The sequence below is a fragment of the Mercenaria mercenaria genome, chromosome 5, assembly GCF_021730395.1.
Source record: "Mercenaria mercenaria strain notata chromosome 5, MADL_Memer_1, whole genome shotgun sequence".
NCBI classification, from domain to species: Eukaryota; Metazoa; Mollusca; class Bivalvia; order Venerida; family Veneridae; genus Mercenaria; species Mercenaria mercenaria.
The window spans coordinates 53,059,851-53,079,790 of record NC_069365.1 but is presented as its reverse complement, the minus strand read 5'-3'; positions in this window follow the sequence as shown (position 1 = coordinate 53,079,790).

Here is a 19,940-nt window from a genome sequence, read left to right as displayed (position 1 = left end):
ATGCCTCTGTACATGTTATACCCTACCCCTAGGTATTCTATAAGAACCATGGTCATGAACGGGAAAGTGCACTAACCCGTTTCAATTGTACATTTCTCAACTTAAACGCGCAGTTCGGTGAATGGGTACCTAGTATATTGAACAAGCGATAATTTATCTTCCATCGTGCACCAGTCACATTGTCTCAATATTCCATATTGCTGAGATTATCAATATATTTTATGCTTTCGTCAACGTTACAGAAAAAACTTGCTTGAACTTCCCTAATGAACATCCGGTCTAGATGTCACGGCAGTGCGCACATGTTTGGCGAAACGTAAACAAACAAAAACAGATTTTAAAAAAATCAAAATTTTACACTAAAACTCGAAATGATGAATGAAATTCATCTTGTATATGATCTTTAATTTGAAATCGTACATTGGTCTGCGTCTGTTCTGTATATTTTATTCATTTTGCACATTTTGCTGCATTTTCACATTTTAGCGAACACGTGTAGTAAAATGACGATTGACATACATTTTTACAACAGCCAATCAGAATGGTTTTGTAATCTAGAACGGAACTTCACCAGGGAAGTTCAAGCAAGTTTTTTGTGTAATGTTGAAATTACTATAAACTACGCGTTGTTTTTCTAAGATAAGATGTATTGAAAAATGTGACCGGTGCACAATGGAAGATAAATTACCACTTGTTTGATATCCATAGTACACATTTACCCCACTGCGTGTTTTAGGTATGAAATGCGCGATTGAAACGGGTTAGTATATTTTCCCGTTCACGACCATGGTTCTTATAGAATACCTAGGGGTAGGGTATAATATGTACAGAGGCATTTTCTTTCTGATCTGGCGCCAGTGTAAATGACCAGATATTAAAGTTTCGAACAGAACCGTTACTTGATCAAAACCTGACTAACCATTGAGTCAAAAATAACAGTTTTTGGTAACAGGTATACTTTGTGAATATATGTCCACGTAACATGTTTGCTACTGAAATATTCTTAGTCTTTTATCCTATTGGAAAAAAAAGGTTGAAACTTGGTAATAATTGAGCCGCGCCATGGGAAAACCAACATAATGGGTTTGCGATCACCATGGATCCAGACCAGCCTGCGCATCCTATGTTGGTTTTCTCATGGCATGACTCGTATCTCGAATTGCAAGGAATCGAGCATTTTACTTCGAGATAACAAAAATTCGATTTACGATGATATTTTCGAGATGGGACTTGAAAATGTATTCGAGATAACCAGAATTTTGAGATAAATGGATTCGAGATATCGAGTTTCAACTGTATTTTCAGGCGCGCATATCACTTAAGTAATCGCTTTTCAGGTGTATAATGCCAAGTCGTCACAGCAAATTATGTTACATAGTCCCTTTGTAACACATGTGGAATTATGTGCATGAGATATCTGTTAGTATGTTTGACTGGTATACCCCATGCAATATCAAAATGTTCCGAAAATGTAATCATTTTAGTCTTTCAATACTTCAGTGTTTATTTTATACTTTATGTATAACAGTGTATGTTTAACAGTTTTGCTCTGTTACATTATTTAACTCGCAAGCGGTTTGAATGCAAGTATTAAGTTTATTCTCTATAACGAAACCTAATAAAAATAAAAATGTCAGACAGCGTGTATTTTAGGGATTTACAATATCGAAAAACAAACAAAAAATAAAAATTTCAACGCATTTAATATGATATTAGATAATCTAACAAAATGTATGCTATAATCGAGTATATACTGTTCTTATTAAGTAACATATACATTCCTCAATATTTCTTTTAGAAAAAAGGACAACGTGCTTCAAAAGTAACAAACTAAACAATTACACATGCAATACATTCACATTACAATAATATGAGCCGCGCCATGATAAAACCAACATAGTGGCTTTGCGACCTGCATGGATCAAGACCAGCCTGTGCATCCGCGCAGTCTGGTAAGGATCCATGATGTTCGCTTTCAAAGCCTATTGCAATTAGAGAAACCGTTAGCGAACAGGTCTGGATCTATGCTGTTCGCAAAGTCACTATGCCAGTTTTCTCATGGCGCGGCTCATATGTAATATTCGGCTATATATCAAAATGAAATGAAACAGTATGACTTTGTGTTTCAACAAATACAGGTGCACTCACACACTAGAACGTTCTAAAAATAAAATGCGACACTACATTTTTGCAAGTCTCCATATTTTATCAAAGACTATTAATAGAAAGTAAATAGTTATGAAATTTATTGTATATGTACTATATCACATACCATCTCCTTGCAAGGACTACATCGAAACCCTGTCAGAAAATTTACTTTTGTGCTAATGTATCAGGGGATCCCTTTGCATAAATAAGTGCCAAAAAACATACGATTAATTAACAGTTATATCGTTGACAATGCCTTAGTTCTGTTTCAGTCAATTATTCTACACAAACTGCGAGTAAGCCATCACGCTAAAAAATCACAGTTTATTTGATCCTTTTCATGCTGCAGAAACAATAATATCTGTACGAGAATAACAAGTATTTAATTAAATATACCATTTTTCATATATATACACCTAAAGTTGGTCTTTAAATACGTTTTTATTACATTTTTCTTACAAAATAGACACCATAATTTCAAATAACAAAACGACGAAGACGCTCCATAAGGTTGAAGAAATAATTTCAATGGAAAATATGAAATAGATTAACATTCTACAATTTTTAATACAGCGAAGGCCTATCTACTTTTTATATGTTTCTCTTTTGTGCGCAATCGATTAATTAAGTAGTGTTGCTTTCAATATAAATTGATTTATTGACGTCACATTTACGAATTATCCTTCTAATTAGATTTAAGGATAAATTTGTGACAATATCAATAAATTGACAATAAAACATCTGAAAACTGTAACTGTGACGTCACGAATATCATTTTGATTAAGGTCTATAAATCACGCCCGTCTATCAGAGAGTTACATCGTTCACATCTCCATTTTCTCTTGGCGACGTCACTGCTCCATTTGGTCTGTTTTCTGGGGTTTGCAACGGAGAAACACGTGTTTCTTCAGGAATATTCATTGTGGCACGTGTCATAGTAAATGGCGTTGGGTCAGCGATATTGACTTCAGATATCTCACTCATTCTAGTATGAACCTCGCTTAGTCTCGTTGGTTCTGGGGTGTCTCCACCTACCTCGCTATACACAGGCAAACTTGCTTGAGATTCCCTCTCAGCATCTTTCCCATACATCGTTCTCCTCCCGTCAGTAAATCCCGGAGTTGTGGCTTCGAGAGTCATCCCGCCATCGTCATCGTCAATTTCCGACGGACCAAATCTGCCCACAGCCAGTTCACTTACCGTCGGATAAGGTGAGAATGGCGACACTCTTCCGTCGAGATTTCTTTCTTTTGTGTCTAACGGCGGAGATTTGGCAGGAATCATGTCAGGGTTAACTTTTTTCATCTTGTGAACTTTGATATAATACCAGATTCCAACTACGATGGCTGCACCAATGAGAATTAAAAGCGCAACCACTATGGCAACAGCTGCTCCGGCACTGAATGTCGATTCCGCATTATCTTCGCTAGATGTTTTACATGTCGCTGAAACAACGAAATAAATAAAATATAGGATGTAATATTTAAGTCATTTCTTTGAGAAAAAAAACAACCTTTTTATTTCGTATATAAATGATTTAACATCTTGAAATGAAGAAAACTGTATTTGCCTAATATCTCATTAGTATTTTGATCTGAAATCCAATCTATTGGTACTGACGACTACATAAAAGATTAATGCTTTTTGTGCATACTCCATGCAGTTAGTCATAGTCTCAAAATCCGACATTACTTTGTTACTTTAACCTAATTCCCCTATTTTACTGAACTCACTGTTAGCTGAAAACACAATGGCTACGCCCGGTGACCCGATGGAAGTCGTATTCTGACTGGTCAAACAAGCCCTTGGATATGTTGTCACGTACACTGTACCATCTGACTGTTCATCTGCCACCTTTAAAAAAATCATAGTTCTGTTACTTTCATATACTAAAAATGTAACAAATAATGCCAACATTGACATCACGATATACAAACATTTATTTATAAAGTTTACTGAATTTGGGCAAAGAAGAAGAAAATAAAGATTCTTGTGATTCTTGTTCATTTTTCATTAGCTGCGCATGCGTGTATTATATACGTCATTTCCTGCTTACCAAGCATGTAAATCTGTAGTACGTCGTCTCGTCCGTGGTGGCATCCTGGTTATAGAGTATTGTATATGTGGCGCCATCTTCGACTTTGTTATACAAACAACTGAGTTGACCTCCAGCTGTAAAGACAGAAATACAAAACTGGTAATCGAAAATATACAAAATGTAACTATGCGATTCATAAAGTGCCCATTTATTGCTAAAGTATTTTAACCCTTCTGACATAGTGTATATGGGTATATCTATTAAACATTTGCCCCGAAAAAAAGTGATTGAACACAATGTATAAGGGTCTAAGACGTCATAAAAATTTACAAATATAGCAAACTCAAAATTGCAAAAAAATGGTATAATACCGACATCATTTGGGTTGATTTGATCTTAACTTTATGACCTATTTGAAAAAAAGTAAACTATTCTGTTGTCTATGAAATTTAAACTAGTAAAACGCAAAAACGCACATTTAATTCGCAATATGTTTATTATGTTATGCACTGCATATCTACAGAAATATGCATGTAGATCTACATTATGCATTTAAATTTCAATACATCTTTCCGTGTAAATTATTACATTCCGAAGCAGTCCGCCACAAGCGTGTTAAATAGTGATGTAAAATTTACCTGAGTATGCCATGACGTCAGAGCAATATGTGTAGTTAAATATCATTTCGTTTTTGTCTGTACACACGTCAAGTGATGTGTCAGAGCACGTGCTTCCGGTTACGTTATACGTATATATACCGGAAATTGCGTTTGCACAGTCTTCTGTAGAAACGTTTGCATAACCTAAAACGAAGGTAAATCATTATACACTGATTTGGTTAGAACAGAAACAATATGCAAATGTGTTTTTTTTCCCCAACTGTTTTATTTCTTGCTTTAAACATACATGAAATATAACTTAAACTATCACTGTGAGAAAGGTGTATATCCCATTAATTTTAAGGAGCTGCAGCCCCCCCCCCCCCCCCCCCTCTCCCTCTCTCTCTCTCTCTCTCTCTCTCTCTCTCTCTCATTCATAAAAAGATATATTGCTTTATTTCATTTTCAAATTTACAAAAGCTTCAATTTTTCCCGCCAATTTGTTTCGTATTATATCTGTTGGGGAGGGCCGTCATCTGATGTAAGAACTTGTGGCCTGACCCATTTGCTTATTTGTTTGTGATTGTAAAATTGTTATGTATTCTTGTAAATATTGAATGAGAAATAAAATATGTTTTAAACTATCATAAACTATTAATTTTACATGGATTCAATAAAAACTCGCAAAGTTCTTGATATTATAATAATGAGCCGCACCATGAGAAAACCAACACAGTGCATTTGCGACCAGCATTGATCCAGACCAGCTTGCGTCAAGATCCATGCTGTTCGCTAACAGTTTCTCTAATTGTAGTAGGCTTTGAAAGCGATCTGCATGGATGTTGACCAGACTTCGCGGATGCGCAGGCTGGTCTGGATCGATGCTGGTCGCAAATGCACTATGTTGGTTTTCTCATGGTGCGGCTCATATTATATTCCTTAGAAAAGCTATATTTGTCTGTTGTTAAAACTTCTTACCTGATTTAACAAGAAGTCTCACGTGGTCCATCTTAGTTGACTGATCGTCACAAGTCTCAGCGGAAGTGAATGTATGCGCGGCTTGGTTGAAATATAATCTGTTCACATCTGTATTCGCTAGGACAGCTGCAAGTTTTGATCAAAATAATTATGTTTCTTGATGAAAACATGTGGCTTATGAAAATATTGTTGATAATGATACGCTCTGTGAACAGGTCAGCCTTTGTGAACAGGTCAGCAAGGAAGTAACGTCTAATATGCATGGAAAAACTTCGAAACCATCATGCAATTATTTGGAAAATCAGTAAAAATACGGTATAGACTGTCAGTAGAACAGTTCAAAAGAGCATCGAGCTTGCTTTAGGTCAGAAGAACATAACCAGTACGGTATGAAAAGCCATCAGAAATTAGCAGTGTCTGAGTTGGCCGTGCATTCCGAGAGTGTCTTGTTATCAGCAAAAAATTGGGCAGTCAAATGGTGACCTTTATTGTACTGTATATTAACAACATCATTCTGAACCTGTTAAAATGACTATAGAAAGTAGTATTTTCAAATCCGCAGTTTTCGGAAATTCACACATTTCAAAGATGCATATGTTACAATCGAATACTTTGTGGTAAAATAATCGCTACGAAACGACCGATCGTTATGTAACAATGCATTCAATTTTTATAACAAATGAAAAATGTTTAACATATTCTGAGCGTACGTTATACCTTTTGTAAACACATTATTTACCATTGTCACACTCTAAAAAAAACCTCTTAGATTTTGTATCAGAACTGTACCTATTTCAACGTACTTAGTATTAATTAAGTAACACAAAAAATTATCATCGATAAACACTATTTTATATGTTTAAAATCAATAAATAGTAGAACTAATTACTTACACGTCTGGGGATAATAGATGAACTTTGTAGAAGACAATTCACTCAGCTCGAAGCATAATGAAACTTTAAACGGATTCGAAATCCCCAAGTAGGAGAAAGATTCCGATCTGTAAAAACATTGTAAAAACATATAACAGAAAAAATAGATCCAATATTAACCCTTAACAAAAATCAAGGTAAATGGGGAATGAAAAACGAAGATACATCAAAGACTGATGTTTGGCCTATTTTTTGTTCCAACAAACTGTTACTTTTTTATTTTTTTTTTTTACTTTTTAGAGACATCGAGTCGGGGCTATTCAAATTCTTCTGTGATAATATACATGTATATACATACACATTTTTTCTTTCTTCATGTAAAATGAATTGGTTTGGTTGGTATAGTGTGATTTCACGTAATAGTGTACTCCAGTCGCTCGTAAACATTGTTTGATTTTTGTAAAGAGCCATAAAAGTATCTGAAGTCAAGGGTATTATGGTAAATATGCTTCTGACAAACTCAGAAATAAGCAGCTAATGTCTTTAAAACAAGCTCATCCTTATACACTTACTCGCTGTAGTATCTATTGTCGTTTATTGAAATGCATTCGAAAGTGAGAGACCCAAAATCTAGTAGCTGAGATACTGTAAAGTGGGTGGAGTTGAAAGTGACGTCACCCATATCGCTCGACTGCCAAGTGCCATTTTGAAGGTTTGTTGGAAATGTACAAGCACCATCTGTCCAATATACAGAAATATATGAGCCGTGCCATGAGAAAATCAACATAGTGGTTTTGCGTCCAGCATGGATCCAGACCAGCCTGCGTATCCGCGCAGTCTGGTCAGGATCCATGCTGTTCGCTTACGGTTTCTCTAATTGCTATAGGCTTTGAAAGCGAACAGCATGGATCCTGACCAGACTGCGCGGATGCGCAGGCTGGTCAGGATCCATGCTGGTCGCAAAGCCACTATGTTGGTTTTCTCATGGCGCGGCTCATATCTTCATTATAAAGTATAGTACTTTTCTTGTTTAATAAAGTACTGAGTAAAGATTTTAAAAGCATAGTTCAAAACATATCTATCAAATATTTCCGCATCACTTACATTTTCTTTCAAACACATTTTTTGAATTTCTGTTCATCCAAGTATTGAGATAATTATCAATAACCATTTATTTCTGAAAAACTTTATACCGAGTTCAGTGTATGTTTATGCACATGCCGAGTTCATTGTGTGTTTACACACATGCCAAGTTCAGTGTTTGTTTACACACAATTTCTGATGGCGACCGATCAAAGCTCAAATTTATGAGCCCTCCACTTAGCCAAAAGGAAGTGTTTGATACATCACACTTATTTGTTAGAAGTTGTCTATTAGAATAACTTGCTTTTCACCACAGTACGTTCGAATCTCGATTGAGGCCTCGTACTTGCAAATGATCGAACCTTCCCGTATTTGAATTAACCTCAAGAGGTTCCAGTGAGTCGCTGTTCAATAATAAATCTGGAGCTGGAATGTCACTATACAATTTTTAAACTGTTGATATGACAACGCCAAAACTATTCTCCATTATATGTTACAGAGATTTCCATGAATCATGATTCTAAATTTGTCATTAATTCATCATCATGATCATTAACCCTTACCCTGCTAAATTTCTTTAATGAACTTGTCCATCTTTCAATTAGAACAGTACCATTAACTGTTAAAAGGGGTGCATACCAAAACAATACTGACTGAATGGCGAACAGTGCAGATCATGATCAGACTGCACGGATGTGCAGGCTGACCATGATCTGCACTGGCCGCAAAGGCAGAATCAATCGTGTCCACCATGTTAAGAGTTAGGTATTTAGAAAGCGTGAGGTAAAGATTCAGTTGACATACCTGATATATGTAGTCCAAATTGAACAAAAATAAAAACATTTAATACATTTTTAGCTGTTGTTATCATTTTCAACATGCTTTTTTCCTCTCTGTTTTACGGAATGTCATATCTACATCTTCAAAATTTAAACCATCAATTTCTGTGCTAATTTAAGCGTTCCACCATTTTCTTTTGTTCACATCACAGCCGCTATGGAGACTAATCCGTGACCGGAAGTGCATTCATGATATTTGTTTTAACTATTTAGAACTCATTATTTTTCATACCGAAGTGTTAAGCAAAAAAGTCAAAATATTATTTACAGAAATACTCTCCAGAGTGAAAAAAATATTTTTTTGTTGTTTTTTTTTAATGTTAAATGTAAGTTAGAAATTTAATATATATTTCTTAATACATGACCTCTGCAAAGCAAAAATTAAAACACTTTTAATCCCTATTCATTATAGGTTATAACCTTTTAAAGAGATTTGCTAGGTTTACTAAACTCATGCATGGTAAAGGTTTTAGCAGACCAAAAATAAAGTCTGATGTAGAGCTAAATTTTCTATTTTTTTAAAAAATAAACAAGAGAAGAACGCGAAATGATCAGTAAGAGTGACAGAGTTCAGTGTTCCTGTATACACGCTTGTATAACATGCTGAAGTGTCATGTATTGTGCGATATAATGCGACTCTGACGCCGCTAAACTTATAAACTTTAAAGACTGTCTTTTACAGGATTTTGGGAGGGAATTATAAAAGGGCAATGATAAACATGCTGATGTAAAAAAAATAAATAATATAGTTTTTATTTGAAATTATAACATATTATAAGAAGTAAAATGCAAATGCCTACTTCGTTTTTACATTTATAAAGCGTATACATGAGACTTTGTCCGTGGTGTATGGCAACATGTGTTTTGCGTGTACAGTGCTCTCTATGCATGGAACTTTTTACTGATCAAGAAAAGAGATGCCGAGACACTGACATTTTTCATAAATTCCGCTAACTTACCAGTTTGGCTTGCCTTTAAAAGTACCATTGAACGTGAATACGCATAAAAATGATATGGTATAATAATGATCTGCAATTATCATCTATATAATGTTTGGAATATTGAAATTGTCCATCCCTTATCCCCAGAACCCTCAACATTTGAAACGTTATTAAATCTGTCTTCGTAGTTCTACATGTACGGGTCTGCAAGTACAAATTATTTCATATCATGCAAATAAAAATATGATCATGTTGGGATTTAAATGACCCTACGTAACGGGGATCAAAATCTTAACAATGGCGGCTATTGCAACCATAATCAGAATGTGGCCAGTGATTAATTTTGTGTTAATCCCATAAGTTTTGTATATTTGAACTCGGATTAACACATGTCTGTTTTTAATCGCTAAGTTACTATATTTTCCAAATAGGACAAAACAATTTATTTTAATAATTTATTTCATGAAAAATATGATAAAATATATTAAAATGGACTAAGAAATGGATGTGAAATTTTAAACAAGACAGCATCCTATTTTAATAATATTTAAAAAAAAAAAACGCACATTCTAAACTGTAACTTCCGGCGTTTCGTGTCACCATAGTTGCATGAAATAAAAATGGCGGATCTACGTTTGGAACGATGAGCAATGGCGAAAAGTGTCGTCTTGTCTAAAGATGGCAAACTTTCACAATGTTCTGGTTGTGATTTTCTGCAGTCTTTTTGCTATATGTTCAGGTAAGAAAAACTGTATATTTACCACCATAATTTGATACAAACTTGAACGACTGACATGTACATCTCTAAATTAGTACTTATGAATATAACCAAAATATTGTTTACTTAGTATTGTTCATACTGACGGGCGTTATTTGCTAAAGAACGAACATGGCCTTTAAAAGTTTCATATTTTGAAAAGGAATCGTGCTATTACCATTGTGTTCTTTTTTTTTCTCTTCTTTCGATGTAATTATTCTTATAGCAATGTCATAACTTTCATAATGAACATGGTTATAATATTTATTTATAATATACTTTACTAAAAGAAGTTTCATTACACAAATGCCAGTTGACTTGCTCGAGTGATATTGGCGCAGTGTGCCAAGTAACATAATGATATGCATACTTCCGGTCGCCTTGCGAACCGTCCTGCTCCTGAAAGATCTGTTACTATAGCATACTTTTGAACTGTATCACCATTCACTTCAAAGAAAAAGGAAATGATACATTTCGACATTTGAGCCGCACCACGAGAAATCTATTAGAATTAGAGAAACTGTTAGCGAACAACATGGATCCTGACCAGACTGCGCGGGTGCGCAGGCTGATCTGGATCCATGCCGGTCGCAAACGCGCTGTGTTGGTTTTCTCATGATGCGGCTCAATTCTAATGTATATAAATTCACGAGCCTAATGAATAAAAACAACAGCCAGTATTCCCATTTGTGACAGGACACTTGATTTTGATTAAGATATTTTTTCAGGCACCATTCATACATTTTTCACAGACCTTTTTTTTTAATGATTAGCAACTGTGATCCATTTCATTTTAAGCATAGAAAGAAATGTAACAATAACATCATAGTATTTGAAAACTTCGGCTTTTTTTTTGTTGTTTTCAAACAAAGTTCTATGGTAATACCGACCTGCCAAGACGGACGGAGAAAGGTAACAAAACGTCACGGTCGAGCGTTCTGCCATTTTTACAGTGGTTGATGGGTAAAAGTTCTCGATCCATTATTTGTAAAGCATGCCCATATGACCTGAAGGCAGCACAGTCGTATACCATTCCCTTAATATTCACAAAAGTAGCATGACTATCACGTTTTCTTTTGGTCTAACAAAGGAAACATAGTTACAATTATTTCCTAACTTTTACCATCTGTTTCAGTAATTAATAACCTTTTACAAGTAGGACATGGAAGAATCTATCTCAGTTGTTCTTACAATAAAATCATAATTACAGATGAAACTAGATTTCTTGAAATCGCATATCTCATAATTCAGGCTATATCGAAGAACTGTTCAAGTCCCGTCCCGAAAATACACGCACAAAGTGTTATCTTAAGCCGAATTTCGGGTATCTCGAAGTGAAAAGTTTGTCCCTTGGAATTCGAGATTTCGAGTTTCAGCTGCATATTACTTTCACGTGTTTCACGTGTTCCACATTCTGAACATAGTTTCAACTACTTTATATCTTTTCTCATCAGGGACATGCACTTTCCCTAGTTATTTACGTGGTTTATGGTTGAGTAGTGATAAAAATGAGCTCCAGTTTGCTGCCACATCCTTGTCGGGGTACGCTGTGGACACATTCCCAATAGACAACTTCACGTGCATTGAGGATTACTCTGGAAAATATATCTTAAAGTAAGTATGTTAAACAGATGTTCCGTTGTTTTTGTCATGTTGGGATTTTCAGTCATACTGACGCACTTTACGTCAACATCATGATAATTGCTCAGTTATCAACAACAGTATTACACCTAGTATGTTTTTTTTTTCTTTGTTTTTTTTTGTTTTTTTTTTTTTTTTTTTTTGAGGAAAAAAAAACCAAACAATATGATGAAAAATTGTAATTTAGCTCATAAATTATTATAATAATATCGGAAATATATACGTTATACTACAGGATTGCAAATAATAGCGTTAATTGAAAAAAAAAGTTTTACTTTGCAGTCCCGACAGTGCCTTTATTCGTAACGTCATAACTTTTTCCAGTAGTAGAACCTCGTTGCCGCCAAAAGCTTTTAGCCTCAGATTGCATCTACAACCATTAATACAATAATATTTATCACATGCAGATGACAAAGTCTATGGTTGCTTTGTTAAATGTCATGAGAATAATTGCACAATGTTGAAATTCGTATTGTCTCGTTTTGACCGGCAAGACATTTAAAAGTATTTTCATTACGTGGCATCAGAAATTAATTTTCACAGTTTTACCTTTATTTTGTCAGCTTTTTTATCATAGAAAGATAGTAACATTGTCGTTTCACGGGTTACCATTAATTCACAAACTGATGTTCATTTCCGTATGCCAAGCAAGGACTTTTATTCTACGTTATCCAGATAAACGACGTTACGCCTAATTGAATGTGCAGATCTACCTTGAGGATATTTTTATAATTATTATTGCGGTTGTTGTTGTTGTTGTTGTTATTGTCATTATTTCGTATATTTTTCAGATCTGAATCGTTCAAGCGATTTGGCCTTACTTTCTACGCTTATCTATGTTTAGACCTTCAGCAAGTTGTCACTGTCGAAACGGGGGATCTATATTATTACTACAAGGCTACACGTAAGCATATATATAGTCAAACAGTTACTACATGGGTACGCTTAAGCACATCTATGATCTATACTTGTAAACAGGTCTGCACGTAAGCACACATATAATCTACACCAAGGTTACACGTTAGCACATACACAATCCATACTAATACCATAGGACTAGCGTAAGCATATAGCTTCAATGTTACACTTAAGTACATCTATTATTTATACTATTACTACATGGGTACACTTAAGAACATATATAATTGTATATTTATACAATTACTACAGGGCTACATGTTAGCACACAGATAATGTACACAAAGCTTACGCGTAAGCCCATATGCTATCTACACCATCACTATAAAATTATGGCTACACTTATACACATAGTTGCATTAAAAAAAGTGTTGTGCTTACCAAAACATATAAGATTTTATTATAAAAAGAAACTATTTTATAAAAACAAATGCTGACAGATGTTTTAAGTTTACAAATTCACGAGTGAACACCAGACGCAATATGTAAGATCTGGTGTTTATGAGTGAAAACTATTTTGATTTTAAATGTAAAACAAACACTTTCTTAAACTACGTTTGGGCACCACACATTCCTTCAGTCATTTCTTTAACAATGCTTTGTCTTACAGCGGAAAACGCAGATGCAAATAATGAGCGGGTATTGTTTAGGTTGGCATCTTTTTCCCAAGCAACCGGCAGTGATGTGTGTACGGTCACTAACTACACCGGAGTTCCTTACAGCGTTCTGATGAAAAATGGTAAAATCAATATTGTTTTTGATATTCACTATAAAAAGCAGACTTATTGTGTAAACTCCGTTCCTATAACTATGATATGAAAAGAAACGTTATAAATTCACTGAAATGGTATTAAAGAAGACAAACTAAATATTTTAACATGCAAAACTTGATATTTTTATTTTCAATTTTTTTTTTTTTCGTAATTGCTTATGTGAGCAATCAACTTGTCAAATCTCCATAGATAACAGTGCTACATTACATATTTGCATCTTTCATGTATTTATGTATGTATGTATGAGTTTATATATTTGTAGGTACTATAGAGTCAGTGAAGAGTAAATGCCCCATTCCTTTCCTTGGAAACTTTCAATACACATATGATACTGGCTCGGGAAATTTGTGTAACGATTCACTGGTTACGGTCTGCACGGACAAAATGACAATGACGTGGGACTACACGAGATGCTCACAAATTCAAGCATATTCGGGTTTGTTATTTGATACATATGTACAAGCCACTGCAGTAAACACAAGTATATGTTAATGTTAATACGTCTCTTAGGCGCATCTTTCTTAAATGTTCATTAACGTAATGTCTTTCTATAAATAACGAGTGTAACATAAAATTCACTAGACAGCTGAATACGGTATCCATTCTGGCTTATCATTAGTGTGTAAAGTGTACTAAAGGTCTATTACATTGGTAAGAAACCTTTAAAGGGAAGGCCAACTTTTATTTTCAGTCATTCTGAATTGAATACACTAGAATTTAAAGTAAACATTTTGACAAATATATCCAGAAACATCTTTAAATGTTTTCTTTTATTGCTTGAATTGAAAGATAAGTTATATATCTATCTATAGCGGGTGGAATAACAAATTGTATCTACTATACGGACGACAACGGCCTATACACTGTACATGTATACAACTTAGATGCATCTACAGATCAAAGTACAACGTACAGATTCACTTGCTATGTGAGTAGAAACAGTTGAAACTTAATATCTTGAACTCGTTTATCTCAAAATTCCGGCTATGTTGAAGACGTGTTCAAGTCCCGTCCTGAAAACACGTGCACAAAATATCAGTCTAAATAGAATTCGGTTATTTCGAAGTTAAATGCTCGATTCTTTGGAATTCGAGATACTGAGATTCAAATGTATTTGTTATAATTTAATTTATTATACTGTATACCCTCCTAATTTCCGCGGGATATATGATTTTAACATCGTGTTCAAATAAATTAAATCATGTTTCTGCTGTTGCATAATTTCGATTCTAACAGTATGTAACAGATTAGATGAATCTCTTGCTACGAGAAGGTCGGTATGACTATTTGAATTGCGTGTATTATCAGAAATAATCACGATTGCTGATGTTGGAATGCAGCATGTATTTAAGTTGTTAAGCATCGTTTAATCGTTTTATAGCCGAAGTTACATTTTTGTAACATCTCTATTCTGATAATGTAACAGTGTCGGCACATTCTCTCAGTTTCTTTTCTAAGAGGATGTCAAAACTAGATTTATGTGTACAGCAAATAAGAACCCTATGCATTTAGCTGATTTCGCCAGCTTGGACTATCTATAAGTAGGTGTATTGAAAACTTTTGACCTGAGAAAATTTTTTCATTATTGTGTATACTAAGCTAGTTCATGCAATAAAATTCCTTGTACCTTCATGTACATTGTTCATTGCAGAGAGCAAATGGATATGGCACGACATACGCCACACAATACCCAGGCGACTGTCCCTCGACAATGAACCAGACTTACGTGGAATCTCCCGGTGCTTCTCTAGTCATGACGTCACAACGTATGAAATATGATACAATCATTTCCAATATACTTTTCAAATGGATATTTCAGTCTCGAATTTGCAAACCGTATTCTTATCACGAAATACATTTAAGTCTTGTCACTTCGCTTAAGACAAAATCGTTTACCATTTGATATTTTACAGGATTGTCTTATCTGCGTAAATGTAAAAAGGTTGCATGACTCATTTGCAATTCAGTATTTATATTATATGTTTACTCCAATTTACAGATATATCATTCTGTGTGTTACTTTCTTTATATACTTGAATTTATTTAAATGCTTTTACTCATTTTATACTTATATACAATATCTAATTTTGAAAAATTCATAGTACCCTTTTCAAAATTAACTGATGTTTTCACTTTTTGCTTTTCAGTTCTTTGCGGTAAGTAAAATTTAAGAAATATCTTCAGGATTGAACGGGAAACTACCGTAATCTATTAATTAAATTCAGAGAGCTCAGTATTTTTACCTTCAGCCCTTGATAGACGACAATAGAATTGAGTCAAAGCACGAGAAACTTTTGTTCCCAAATGACTTTCATTAGAATGTGTATTGATGTTTGTTATTTTTTTTCATAAATCATCGTTGGTCATGTCTGGTGTTTTTTTTTATACTTATTTTGGTTATAATACATCCCGATTGATCTTGTCACTGCTTCCTAAAAATGACAACTTCCTTGTGAATGTCTACTATACGGTTAAAATTACGCAATTATTATTAATACATGTACTTGCAAGAAAGATGTTTTTAATGAATATAAAGCCACAAATGCCCTACATGAAGTGTGAAAATTTTTCACTTGATGTCCCTAAATTTTTTCAGCTTACAACACCGCGGAGTCGTCGTCGACGTTGTCGGCAGGTGTTATAGCAGCAATTGTCATAATTGTATTTCTTATTATCATACTGATTGCCGCCGGTATTATATACTACTTGTACCAGAAGAGGAAGAAGAGAAAACAAGCAGAGTGGGAAGCAGCAAATCGAAAGGTAGTGCAGGATGAACTTGGAATAGAGTTTCGAATTTGTGCTTTTACTTTAAAAAATTGTTTAACCTTTACCCTGATCTTGTCTATCTTTCAATTTGGATAGTACAATAAACTGTTAAATGCTTACCAAAAAGATACTGACTGAATGGCGAACAGTGCAGACCATGATCTGACTGCACGGATGTGCTGGCTGATCTTGGTCTGCATTGGTCGCAAAAGCAGAATCACTTGCCGCCTGCAGGCTACCTTTATTGACGTCCAGAAAGGGTCAAGAACAAGTTAAATTGAAAATAACTTTATATTTAATTTTGCTCATTTGAAACTATGATAGTTGAAGGTTAAATAAAATGTCTAGACTAGGCATAGCATAAATACTTTTTGTCCAAAAATGAGGCCACTTTTAAGTTGGCTAGTGTACGACCTACACACACACGTGTTTGAATTCTGATGATTATTAATGCAGGTATTTTACACAGAAAATAAAATGTTGAATATATGGATTATAACAGGTTGATCCAGATGAACTTTCGCCAAACATGCGGCTTGGTTTGCCGGATGAGACACGGTATGACCTTGACCGGTTGATGTACTCCCCTGACAACATGAAGAATGGACTCATTAAAAGATCTCAGAGGAAAGATATGATGGGTTTAGAGGGCATTGAGGTATGTATTTCAATAAAAATGGCCGCATATTTTAATTTGCCACTCCAATATGTGACAAAAACTGCAAGTACTTCTGTACATGCTATCTTAAAAATCTTTCACGGCAGTAAAGTACGTTAAGTCCTTATACAAGCCATACTTTTCAATTTGATTTAAAGCCACTAATAAATCAGCAGTCAACTAAAGATCTTAACTTTCCCATGGGAAATGCCATTTTTTCATAGGAATGCGGTCTTTTCCCTAGGGAAAAGGACTTTCCCATAGGAAAGAAATGTGGATAATTTTCCCATGGGAAATATACATATTTCTTAAAATTATAAAACATTATCTTTCTTACTTATTTTACACCCGGCACATCATAACATGTCTTCGTAAAAAATTAGTTATCATTTTATTTTTCTTTAGACTTTCACGTGGGAGAACGTTCCCTTAATTTGGTCATGGGAAGTATTTCCTACGGGAATCATTTCCCGTGGGATAAATTTCCGACGGGAAGATTTTTAAATTAATCCCATGGGAAGTATTTCCTACGGGAGTTATTTTCTATAGGAAATATTTCCCAACGGGAATGAATGCCGATGGGAATATTTCGTAAAAAATAAGTCATGTATAAATATTTCTCGATCCATGACTACTTATTTTTTACGAAATAGGAATATTTCATAAAAAAAAAATAAGTCATGTATATATATTTCTCGATCCAGCTGGCTTACGGAAGGTCGGTGGTTCTACCCAGGTGCCCGCTCGTGATGAAATAATGCACGGAAAGGCACCTGGCGTCTTCCTCCACCATTAAAGCTGGAAAGTCGCCATATGACCTATCATGTGTCGGTGCGATGTTAAATCAAAAAAAAAAAATATTTCTCGAAGAATAAATACTTTATAAGAAACTTCATAATACTTACTGAATACATATTCACATGTGAGAACATAATTGTTCAGTTCTAAAGTATATTTCTCGTACTGTTCATCTACTTTCCCTATACATAAAATAGACTGCTATGATCCCTAATGACCAAGTTTATGCTATACATAGGGGGATTTAATATATGTATTACTTAAGGTTCCTTAACAAGTTGTAAAAGTAAAATGTTATGAACATTGATGTTGATGTTGCCAATTGTCCTTACTGGAAAGATGTAATTGTAAACTTTCTTTGTGTGAACCCTCGTTAATGTTGGAAACATTTAAAGTCAACCCGATTTGCTTATCAACTGATAATATTCGGACTTTTGCAGTATATAACATGCATCTATGTGCATTATATAGTAAACATTTATATTAAGAATGAAACATGGTTTAATAGCAAAATTAATAATTTGTAAAGTTTTGTATGTAAATGAACTGACCTCTTGATTTGATAAATTCCTAATAGTCTTTTGTCTCTATATTTTCATATTTTATTTTTATATTTTATTTAATTTTTACAAATTTATTGATTTATCATAAAACACATCATAAAATGAAATTATTTTAAGAAAAATGTTGCTCAGTTTAACTGCAATTGATTATTGATTGATGTTGCAGGGATACAATGAAGGTCAGTTGTATATGGACGAGGATCAGCGGCAAACTGCTGTAAGTATCTAGCACACACACACACACACACACACACACACACTGCATCAAAGGTTATACAAAAATATACAGAATAAAAATTTAAAAACTTTGAAAGTATTATCACTTAAATATGTAGCAAATCGAAGCTAAATGAATAGATCTGATTTATACCAGCTATAACTGTTAAAAACCAGAATTCATCTCGTTCGGTAGGTATGTTTGTGGGAATCGCAACATGCGATCTGCATGAACACTATCATCTTATACATGTATGTCGAATTTCAGGTCTTTTCAGCTGGATAGAAACAATGTGTTTAAGAAATATATATTGTACTTCACTTTTAGGCGGCACACGATTCAGTTCAAAACGTTTTCAAAAAGCAAATATTCAATTCCACTAACCGCGACATATTTAATCATGAGAAGATATGAGCCGTGCCATGAGACAACCAACATAGTGGGTTTGCGACCAGCATGGATCCAGACCAGCCTGCGCATCCGCGCAGTATGGTCAGGATCCATGCTGTTCGCTTTTAAAGCCTACTGCAATTAGAGAAACCGTTAGCGAAAGCATGAATCCTGACTAGACTGCGCGGATGCGCAGGCTCTTCTGGATCCATGCTGGTCGCAAACCCACTATGCTGGTTTTCTCATGGCGCGGCTCATAACTTGACTTTTATTTCCTATCTGTGACTAAGTTACATCCAACTTATTGCTATCCGGAACAACAGGGGTTCATTGGCGGAGATGCATACAGATGAAAGTGTCTGAAATTGCGTGTCTCTTGGATAGGATCCCAAATTAAAATATTGAGTACTGCTTTTACTCACTATGAAGTATGTTGACAAGAATGAAAATGTTTTCTAGCTGGAAGCTCAAATGTTCGCTGAGAAGAGAAAGAGAAAAGATAACAAAGATGAGTTCAAGGCCGCAGATAGAACGAACAAGGTGTTCTCTGACAGAATCAAAGATCTAGCAAAAGGAAGGAAGAGGCCATTAAAATCATTAGCCTTGGCAAAACTAAAATTCCGACCAAAGGCAAAACGTAAGTTTATCATTAAAGTTGAGGAATAAAATTCGGTTGACAATGGCGATAAGGCAATAACTTTAAAATAATTGTTAATAGCCATCTATAATACAAATACTAGTACACATGTATTAGTTTATATCTCTCTGTATATCTCTCACACTTAAAATGCAGATAGATTTAATGCTGCTGCAAGCTAATACTACAGAAATATATCCAAGTACACCGCATTTTTCTACAAAAGGACATCCTTCTTAAGGATGAGGAGCAACTAAAAGCTGTCCTTCTAAAGACAATAAAAGGATTGACCTTTTAAGCTCTATGCTCCTAAATTATTTG